Here is an 11,491-nt window from a genome sequence, read left to right on the forward strand (position 1 = left end):
ATATGGGATCCAGAGTTTCTTAGTCAGGATGCTTATGTGTGGAAATATCAAATAGCCTTTTCATTATTTCATTATAGCCATCCATTATTTTTCAATTTTCACCCATATAGGTGCATTAATTGTTTTCTTAGCTTGTGCACCTTTTTGAAAGTGTCATTCAGGGCCCAGAGAGATAGCACAGCGGCATTTGCCTGGCAAGCAGCCGATCCAGGACCAAAGGGGGTTGGTTCGAATCCCGGTGTCCCATATGGTCCCCCGTGCCTGCCAGGAGTTATTTCTGAGCAGACAGCCAGGAGTAACCCCTGAACACTGCTGGGTGTGGCCCAAAAACCAAAAAAAAAAAAAAGTGTCATTCAGCCACTGTGTGGGGATTTCCTTGGAGGTAAATTTACAATTCAAAGAAAATAATATTAGGAATAAGAAGTCAAGTGGAGGCATATCCTCTTTTGTTTTTTAAATAATTGTATTTTGAATGTTCTGTGAGCACGTTAAATGATGCCTTGTTTCTGAGATTATAGGGGATACCAGAAAAAGATCCAATTGTACATAAGGCTGGTGATGTCAGATCCTAGGCAAGTAGAGTGCTTACAGATTCTAGATTCAAGAAAAATAACTATTTTTAGTGGGATTTGGATATGTATAGGATGTTAGCTAGTGTGTTTGGGAAAAACAGGATGCATGCTCTGTTAAGCTTTCTTTAGGGGAAAAACAGGATTTGTGTTCTGTGTGTTTAGCTACATTTTTCTACTTGGATATTTTCAACTTAACTATGTATTTACTTTTGACAATGATAATTCCATATATTTTATATTGTTATATATAGCCTTTGTTTTAATATGAAGGATTTTCCTTTAGCTTTCATTATAAGATAGTTTAATGATGATGAGTCCAAGTTTTGTATTATACTGAAAAATTACTTATTTCTCTTTAAATTTGAATGAGAATTCTTTCAGATACGTTATTCATTGGCAGATTGTTTTTCTTCTAGAGTTTTGAATATATCATCCCATTCCATTCTGGCCTATAATTTCTGCTAAAATGTCTATGTAGAATCTTATGAAGAATTTTATAAATTTTTCTACTTAATAATTATTTTATATAAGGAATCTTTACTTGATTCTGAATACATAATATAATAAAATATATTGATAATGAATCATAAACTCATTTTAAAATATTTTCCACATCAACTAGATTCAATTGTGTTGAACAATTTAAGAATCTGAGATTTTTTGGGGGTTGGGGTCACACCCGACAGCGCTCAGGGGTTACTCCTGGCTCTATGCTGAGAAATAGCTCTTGGCAGGCTCGGGGGACCATGTGGGATGCTGGGATTCGAACCTTTGTCTTTCTGCATGCAAAGCAAACGCCTTACCTCCATGCTATCTCTCTGGTACCAGATTCTGAGATTTTGGAGTTGAATTTATTTGTGACTAATTGCTCCTCTATAATTACTTTCAAAATTTTCCTTTGTATAACCATGTGAATGAATGAGGGACTGGAAAGCCTGTCTAGAGGTGGGGGTGGGGTGGGATCCAAGGAGACTTGCGACATTGGTGGGGGAATGTTGCACTGGTGAAGGAGGGGTGTTCTTTACATGACTGAAACCTAATTACAATCATATTTGTAATCAAGATGTTTAAATAAAGATATTAAAAAATTGTCCTTTGTACTTGACTTTTCACTATTTAATAATGTTGTAGCACAAATTTTCTTAGGCTCATCGTTTTGGAGTTTTTTTGTCATTTGTATTTTGATGACCATTTATTTCTTTAAATTTGATAATTTTCAACTATAATTTATTTGTTTTTTTCTACATGCTTCTCACCTTCTAAAATATCTATATTATATGTTTCTTTATTGCCTTGGTGATATAGCATATTAGCTCATTTTCAGTATTTGAATTTTCCCCTAATTAAATTCAAATAATTGTCTTTAACCTTACTGATTCATTCTTCATTTTCATAAAGTCTGCCTTAAATATAGTTAATGAATTTTTCAGTTTGATTGTTGTGTTAAGAAAGTTTGCAGCGGCCTGTATTTTGGAAGTGAAGAAATTACTCTGGTTTTGTATACAATTTATTAATTGGAAAAAGACTTACTACTTTTTATAATCAGCTTATGATTTTTAGTTTCCTCTAGTATCTAGTAGAATTATCTTCTGTCTTTTCTTCGTATTATGTCAGCCACTGCTAACTGGTCTCTACTCATCACTCTCGAGCATTATGTTTTTAGTAAATTGAGACACCAATTTCCCTTAAATTTGGATCCCCAAAAAGCAAAAAAAAAGCTTGAATTCTAGACCCATAGTCTATTTTTTTCAAATGAAGAAGCTACAAAATACGTGTTCTCTTCTAGATGAACCTGTTCTCAATCCTGTAAAGTAAAATCATTCTTACAACTTTTGATGTGACTTGTAAAGAGATAACTCAGGTAGTATGACTTCTGTACTTAATGTTCTAATTCTCATAAATCCTTTGGTACATCTATTGTTTTTGTCTTTTTTTTTTTTTGAGGTCTGAAGAGCAATTGTTTATTCATCGCTCTTTCTGACCTAACCCTCTTAAATTATATTTTCTTTTTAGTTTTTTTAATTTTATCTTCTTAACTTTATTCTCTAATTTTTTAGTTTGTTTTATTTGTAATTATAGATACATTTGCACTTGTTTTCTATATATATATTTAAATTTATCTCTACTGTTGCTTTTCTTGTTTCTCTTCTTTTTCTACTCTTTTTCAACTGCCTTATTATTTTTATTATGTTGGAAAATACATTTTATTATTTAATGATTATACAATATGTTATATTAAACAGTTTTCTATTTTTATGGCAGTATAAATGACAGGAGTCTTACCACATTAAATTTTTTATAGGATATACCTATATTTTGGTTTTCTATTTTTAATATTTTGGTTTTCTATTTTTAATATTTTGGTTTTCTATTTTTATTTTACTCAAAAGTACAATTATTCAGGATAAATAATTTTAAGTATACTATGGTTTTATTATTTTATTTTTATACCATTTCTCATTGTTTTCTTTATGTTTTAAAGACATCATAGCACTTTCATAAAATATACATACAATTGATTTTGGGATATTGTAAATTGAATTTAATTGTGAAGACCTTCCAAGCAGTACTCAGGGAACCGTGGGAGACTTTTTTGATACTGGTTTAACTGTCTGGACTCAAAATTTTAATAGTCAAGGTGATGATGCAGTGGTTCTTGATGTCAGCAATGTGAGGGCACCAGATATACATTAGTGCTTCTTGGCATATTGTGCAATGCATGTGACTGAAATTGGGGTGTTTTCATCCAAAGTATGTACTTTATCCTGTTAAACTAATTTTTTTGCCCTGAATATTTAATTTAAATTGCAAATAAATTTCATATTAAATTTCAACTTGGCAAATGTTTTTTCTTAAAATTTTAAAAATAATACAGAATTGTCAACTAGCTTTGATATTTATATTTTTCTTTTGGTCCAGTGAAATAATCTATTTTACAAAATATTTTAAAACTGCCTATTATTAATAGCAAATGTTTTACATTTTATCATTTTAATTAAGGTTACAATTGTTATAATTTTATATGAATTTCAAGTGTACATCAAGTGTACATCATAATAAATACTATCTATATATTATATTGAATTTAATACTAGAAATGATATTTGCTATTTTACCATATATTTGTTTCTTCCCCCAGGGGAGTCCCTAATACCGGTCTGGCACCAACTTGCGCCAAGTTGATAGGACATCCTGATAACGAGGAAACAGTAACAACTTAATCTAAGAGAAGGTTGCCCTACCTCATCATCTACTGGTAAGATGGTATCAGAAGACAATCCATCCTTGATATGCGCAAAAACCAAGATCACTAATTACAGAAGACTGACTTTGACAATCGTAACTGAGTAGAACTTTTCCTGGGTCCAATAAGAAAGACCCTAACCTAGGCTTTGGTCTAGGATTTGAACAAACACCAAAATCTCTAATTCCAGGGGTCTCACTTTGATAAGCAGAACTTCTGAAATAAGGAAAGGCTATATAGCCTAGGCTTCTTCTTATGATCTGTGCAAAAACCAAGATCACTAATTACAGAAAACTGACTACAAAAACCATGATGGAGCATAACTTCTAGAACCATAAAGAAATACTCTATCCTAGATTTTATCCTATGACCTGTGCAAATACCAAGATCTCCAATTACAGACATGATTTCATCATCCACAACTGAACAGACTGTTTCCTGCACCATAAAAAGATCAGACGGACATTTAGACCAATGGGTTAGAATAGAATATCCAGTAAAAAACACCCACGTATATCATTTGATTTTTGACAATGGAGCTGAGAACATGTAATAAAGACAGCCTCTTCAACAAATGGTGTTGGAACAATTGGATAACCAAGTGTAAAAATTAAAGATCAAGTCATATCTCACACCTTATACAGAAGTCAATTCAAAATTATTAATAATTTTAATAATATTAAATTAGTAATTAATTAATTAAGGTTAATTAATAATAATCTTGAGATTAGATCTGAATACATAAATTATACTGAGGAAAACATAGGCAAAACATTTCAAGACCTAGACCTCAAAGGAGTTTTCAATCATATGATGCCAATGGCAAGGGCTATAGAATCAAATCTGAATAAATGGGACTACATGCTGCTGTCATGGAATGGACTCTGGGAATATTGATAGCAAGTGTTGACCTTGTGGTAGGATTTGTCCTGAAACATTATATGTCTAAAACCCAACTATGAATAACTTTTTAAATCTGAATGGTTTAAATAAAAATTTAAAAAATAGTCTGGGTAAAAGCAAAATTAAACAAATTAAACTATTGAGCTTCTGGACTCAAGTGGTAGCACAGTGGTAAGGCATTTTCCTTGCACACAGCTGACCCAGAACAGATGTGGGTTCAATCCCCAGCATCCCATATGGTCCCCAAGCCAGGAATGATTTCTGAGAACAGAGACATAAGTAACCTCTGAGCTCTGCTGGGTGTGGCTAAGCCCCTCCAACCACCCCCCCCCCAAAAAAAAACTATATAGCTTCTCAGGGTTGAAGAGATAGTATACTGGGTATATTTTATCCCTGGTCCACCAGGGCTCATCCTGAGTGCGAAGTCAGGAGTAACCCCTGAGCACCATCAGGTGTGGCTCCAAAATAATCAAAATAAAATAAAAATAAAATCTATAGAGCTTCTCAACAGTGAAAGAAATTTGCATTAAAATAAAAATGAATCCTATTTATAAGTTTCAATATTTTCAAATCATTTGTCCAACAGATTTTAATAACTAAAATATATATATACAAACTAATGAAGATCAGTAATGAAATATATGTTAATTAAAATAATAAACAGAAGATCTTATTCTCTAAGAAGGACAAAAACACTATGGTCACTGGCATGTGAAGAGATTTTCATTTATTATTATTGAGAAAATGTAAGTTAAAACAACAGAGGGACATCTCATCACACTTAGTGAACCTTTATCAATTATGATGATGTGCAACACCAATTTGATGGGTTTTGTTTATTTAAGGACAAAAAAATAAAACCTATTATTTTTTGTCTCTAAACATGGCTTTTGCAAAAACTAGCAGAATCTATGTTGTATTTAGCAATATCTATAGATTTCAGAAAATAAGTTTGACTTATGTTCTTATTGTAGAAAGACACCTTTGACCAAAGAGATTAGTCAGGAGTTGGACTACCTATGCTTGGAGCCCAAAGTCAGTCTTATGCCAGTAAACTTCAGGGGTAAGGTCTCCTTGAATTTAGGCTGAGCCTTTTTTTCCCCAATTTCCCCAATATTTTGCTGGCCCTAGGAAAAAACAACAATTGCCATTCTCACACCATTATTATTATATTTTTTAACTTATCCTTTTAAAAAAAGAGCTTACTAAACTTTCTACTAGTGCTTTAATGAGTTCATTGGTGATTCAATAATTTTCAAAAATATATTTGCTACTGAACTTTTTCTTCTTTCCTTTCTCTTCCATCTCTTTAGTTTTTCTTTCAATCTTTTTTATTTTTTAAATCATGTTGCTTTTGGTCTTCCTAAAATAAATGTATTAGGATCAATTATGTCTGTTGTGTATGTAAACATTTTAATGGGATTATTATGTTATTGACCCTACCCTGATTGGTGATTATGCCCTACCTTAGGGTGTAACCTGGCATTTTGCCCCCACCCTAGGGTGGCACCTGATTCTGATCCCACCATTGGGTGGTACCTGATCCCACCTTTGGGTGGTACCTGATTCTGGGGCATAAAATCAAGGGTCTGTGGAAAGCTGGAAAGCGAGAGGCTTTTTGTCCTGGACCTATTCTTAGGCCTTTTGGCTTCGACATCTTCACGGAATAAAGAGCTGTTTTCTTAAGAAGCCTGACTGCCTGTTGGCTTTCTTCCCGCTGCATTCACCTCAGAACCACCGACTGAACAGGGTAACAGACGCGTGATCCGAACTGAAGGAGAAAGGCCTCATCCTCCATCCCTCCATCAGTCAGGGGCTGACTTGCAACAATGTCAACTATGTGATGCATTTCTTTAAATAATTTAAAAATTAAAAAAAAGAAAGATAATGTGAATTATACTGAAGATGTTTTCCCCATGATACTTCCACAGTTAGAAGAAACTGTTAGGGATGAGAAAATAAGAAGACTTAAGCAGGCACTGAAGGAGAAAGAAGCAGCTCTTGAAGAAATGCGGAAGAAGATGCACCAAAAATAATAAAAGTTAACTACATATATGATAAAAAAAAGAAAGATACCTTTTGTTTTATTTGAACCACAAATACTGCAGTAAAACTGATTATGTTTACTTACAAGTAGCCAGAAGTTTGTGACTTTGTGTGTTTATGCTTATGATCCTCAGTAATAATATTCCAGAGCAACAATTTATAATCATTAAATTTAGTTTATTGATTAATATATTAATGTTTTTATATATTTAGGCACAATGAATTTAATAGCCACAATTTTTATGAACTCTTAAACAATGAAAACAGTGTCCTCTGCTTTAACTATCTGCTTGAGGACATTCAGTAGTGAACTATAATTACAACTCAAGTTTTGATGACTCTAGTTAATGATCTTAGTTATACTGTCATTACTACACTACTACTACTACTATTACTATGACTACTTCTACTACTATTACTACAACTACTGCTACTACCATTGCTACTACTACTGCTATGAGTCTTGATAGCATCTTGAATTCTTTAGATTTTGATACAATACAATACAAACTGAAAGAAAGAAAATGTATTGACTCAGATAACTGAAAAGACTTCTGGGAAAACTAAGCTTAGTAATCTGTAGTCACATGTCATTAACATGTGGTTCTTCTCAACTCCTGGGTAAATGTTCCCTTTATCTTTCATATCTGTATAAGAGCAAAATGACAATTGCAGTCACATTATCACATCACTTCAGGTACAAGGGATATTTTGTTCGAATCATACCTCCTACATGTCTTTAAAATCACCCAATTGGAATAACATATTTCTGATTCACTAATTCCCAGTGAATTGACTGTGATGACTGATTAAGCTAGTTATTAAAGTGTATTTCTATATATAAGAATGGGATCTCAACCAAAGAGGAATTTAACTATTTGAAATTATCAATATTGCCTTGCAACCACACAAAAGATGTTAGTCAAAATATATACATATCCATACCCCTATCCTGACTAATAATTGAAAGGTTTTACTATTAAAATTATTTATCATCAACATAACATGTTTCCTACTTCTACAAAAAGAAATCAAGATTTGTAAAGTAAACTTAGTCTATGTGGGTTTTTTGTTTGTTTGGGGGGGCCACACCCAGTGATGCTCAAGAAATATCTCCTTTATTTGCAGTTCAGTTTACTCCTGGCAGGCTCAGTGGACCAAATGAGGACACTGGGAATTAAATCAGAATTGGCTGTGCACAAGAAAAGTGTTTTTTCTTGTATAAAGTATAAAGTTACTTGCTTTATAACTGCTCCAGTCCTGTAAAGTAAACTTTGGAGTTGGGGAAATTTATTGATGTTGAAAATTATTGGTATGATGCTGCTTTGGAAACACAATTTAAGAAAGTATTTCTAGTCTAAATTGATGTCTGCCATTTAGTCACATGAAAGAAGAGATGTAGATGCACAGCAATTGAGGAGGGGATGTGAGAGATGCTTAGCTTGATTGAGAAAGGTTAATTACATGTGAAATGAGGCTGGGATTCAGAAAATGTTTGCTCTAGATTTTGTGTAATGTTATATTAACACTGGGATTCTTTTCATTCTATTAACAAAATATACTCATTTTGTTTGGTTTCATTTTACAGTCACTTTAATCCCACTGAACATTTATACTATTATTTAATTTCACCAAACATATGTGGATAGTAAAATACCTATAGAATTAAGCAACTGCAGGATATTAAAGACATCAAGTACTTAAAGAGATTTGATCTGCTAATTAGCCACATCAATTTTATGGATCATTGCATCTCACTTAAAACGTATTGTTATACGTTTATAATCTTTCCATAATGAGCTTTTATTGAGTGCATGGACCAAGTTCTGTGTGATGTACAATAAATACTACCCTTTCTCCACCTAAAAAATGTGTTCACAGGCCTAGTAAACCATAATAATATTCCACTGAAAATGGTTCTTTTGGCATTATTAAATAGCTTTTTTGGGACCACAATAGAAAGTGTGAATTCTTGATGAAAAATCAGTGTTGTCCAAAGATGTTTAGCAAAATATAGTGAGAGAATAAGCATCTAATAATTTTATAAACATTATAAATTTATAAAGTTAACCTCATAAATTCAAATTTTCTTTGTTATACTGTAAAATTTTTAGATTTTATACTTTAGTCTCTTTGTTAGTTAAATAGGATAAACTTACATTTTCTAATTTCTCAACAAGAATATTAACTCCTAAAATTAGTTATTCAATTTTGAGGCAAATTTTACAAAAACTTTAAATTTGCTACCTTATCGTGAAAAGAATTATCAGTATACAGGTTGGGAATGAGGGCTGAGGTGCACAAAGACATTGGAGGAGGGAAGTAGATACAGGTGGAAGGTGTGGCCTTGAAATATTGCATTTTTCATAAAATACCATATTTATAGTATCATGATTTCATGGTGCCTCAAATAAATTATGTTTTGTTTTGGGCTATACCAAGAGAAACTCAGGAATTACTCAGGAATCCTGCCTATCCTTATTTAAAGGACCAGATGGAATGCCAGCGATCAAACCAAGGTCATCTCTGAGGAAGACAAGTAAGTGTTCTATATTATATCTCTAGCTATCAACAGTTCTATCTCTCTGATTCCTCAAATCAAAAAGAAAATTTAAATGGTCAGGTTTATATGCTACTAAAAAGTTAACCAGTGTTGTTTTAGAAATCTTCACCACTACTTTGTTTTCCAACTGGTCATTGTTAGGGAATTCTCTTCTTCATTTGACTTAGAAAAGAGTTGCTAATAAACCCCTTATTTACTTATCACAAGGTCATATGTATACCTACAGATTCCTATTCTCCATCTCATAAATAATTAGATAAAGTGCTTATTTTTACTGACAATTTGACAAAATGTCAATTAAATGATTGAGCCAGACTTTAGTCAGATTTCTCTCTCTTCCTTTTGTCCCCAAACTTTGGCCTACCTTTAAGCATTGAAACTATGGAACAAATTTTATTTAATCTCTCCTTTCAAGAACCAGCTCATCTCAGGTGAACACAGAGAAAAAAAAATCATTCTCTGCTTAACTGTTTTGTGTTCCATACACATACTAATGAAGTTCTTTCTAATTCTATTTAGTCCTCCCTAAAATATAAAAGCCATCTGAGACATAATGGATATTAGGGTGGAAGCATTCACCCTACAATAGTTAAATTTCCTTTCCATCACAATCATCTCTTTATTCCACTAATCTGTTTGCATACTGTTTTTACTTACCTAAACGGAATATTTACCTAAATATTACCTAAACGGAATAAATTTCAGTAAATTTCCTCTTATGGTAAGATGAGTATGAAGAAAGATGGGACACTAGCAAAGTAGTTGGGGTAGAGGTTAAATTTTAAAAAAAGTCAAAATAGAATTGTATTTAGAACTCCCATGAAATTGGGATTTGGGTTGAAAATAAAAAAGCTTCAAACCATATTTTTGGGAGGTGGAATGTAGTGGGTAGGGGATTGTCTTGCATGTGACTGGTCTGGGTTTCGTGCCTGTGCCATATATGGACCCCTGAGCAGCATCAGGGGTGATATCTGAGTGAAGAGCAAATAGTAAGCCCTGAACACTGCAGGTATTGCCCCAAACAAGTTAAATCACATTTAAAAAAAATGCCATGGGGCCGAAGAGGTGGCGCAAGCGGTAAGGCATCTATCTGTCCTGCCCACACAAGCCTCAGACATACTGTGGTTCAATGCCATGGAGTCGCATATGGTCCCCCAAGCCACGAGTGATTTCTGAGCACATAGCCAGGAGTAACTCCTGAGTGTCGCTGGGTGTGGCCCAAAAACCAAAAATAAATCCCTATTATAAATGCAACAAAATAAATGCTTGGCTGACAAAATAAAGAAAAAACCTTAAGATTGATATAAAAAATTAGTATAGAAAAAGAATAGCTGTATAGTAGGAAGAATGAACAGGTATAGGACTGTGAGTTTGCGTTTTCAATTGGTCTTAATGGTTCAGCTAGGAATTGTAATAAGTTTCATCTATCTTTGAATTACATGTCTAGAATTGATCTGTCTCCTAGAAGCTTATATCTTTCTGGGTTAACTAGAGCAATATATCATAAAATATTTTGATATTTTATAATGATGGAATATTGTTTCACATGAAGATTGTTTTATTACAGACAGTTAAAAAAATCTACCAGGGGGCCGGGAAGGTGGCGCTAGAGGTAAGGTTCTGCCTTGCAAGCGCTAGCGTAGGACGGACCGCGGTTCGATCCCCCGGCATCCCATATGGTCCCCCCCAAGCCAGGGGCGATTTCTGAGCGTCAAATGGGTGTGGCCCAAAAACAAAAAAAAATATATATATATATATATCTACCAGATATGGCAGTTTGATCTTTTTTGCTGTGATTATTAATCCTTTTCTCTTTTAGACATTCCATTTTCAAATTCTTTGTAATTCCATTGCGTTCATTCAGAGGGGAAATACAGTTTGTGCCGGCAAAGTTTTTCTCAATCTGGAACCTATAGTTCATAAAATAAATGGTGAAACTTCTCAAACAGTATTTGCTGAAATTATCACAATTTCAGAATGAGAGGCTAGCTTCAATAGCTACATCTTGTCTACTGTGTTCTCATCCCTGGAATGGATGTTGCTGTACTGAGTGCAATAAAGTTCTGAGTCAAACCTCTAAAATAATATTTTCTAATCCAGGGTGGTTTGATCATATGTTTATTTTTTCTTAGATCATGAACTTCTTTAAATTTGTGTTCTAGT

This window comes from Suncus etruscus, chromosome 5 (genome assembly GCF_024139225.1).
Source record: "Suncus etruscus isolate mSunEtr1 chromosome 5, mSunEtr1.pri.cur, whole genome shotgun sequence".
In the NCBI taxonomy this organism is placed as follows: domain Eukaryota; kingdom Metazoa; phylum Chordata; class Mammalia; order Eulipotyphla; family Soricidae; genus Suncus; species Suncus etruscus.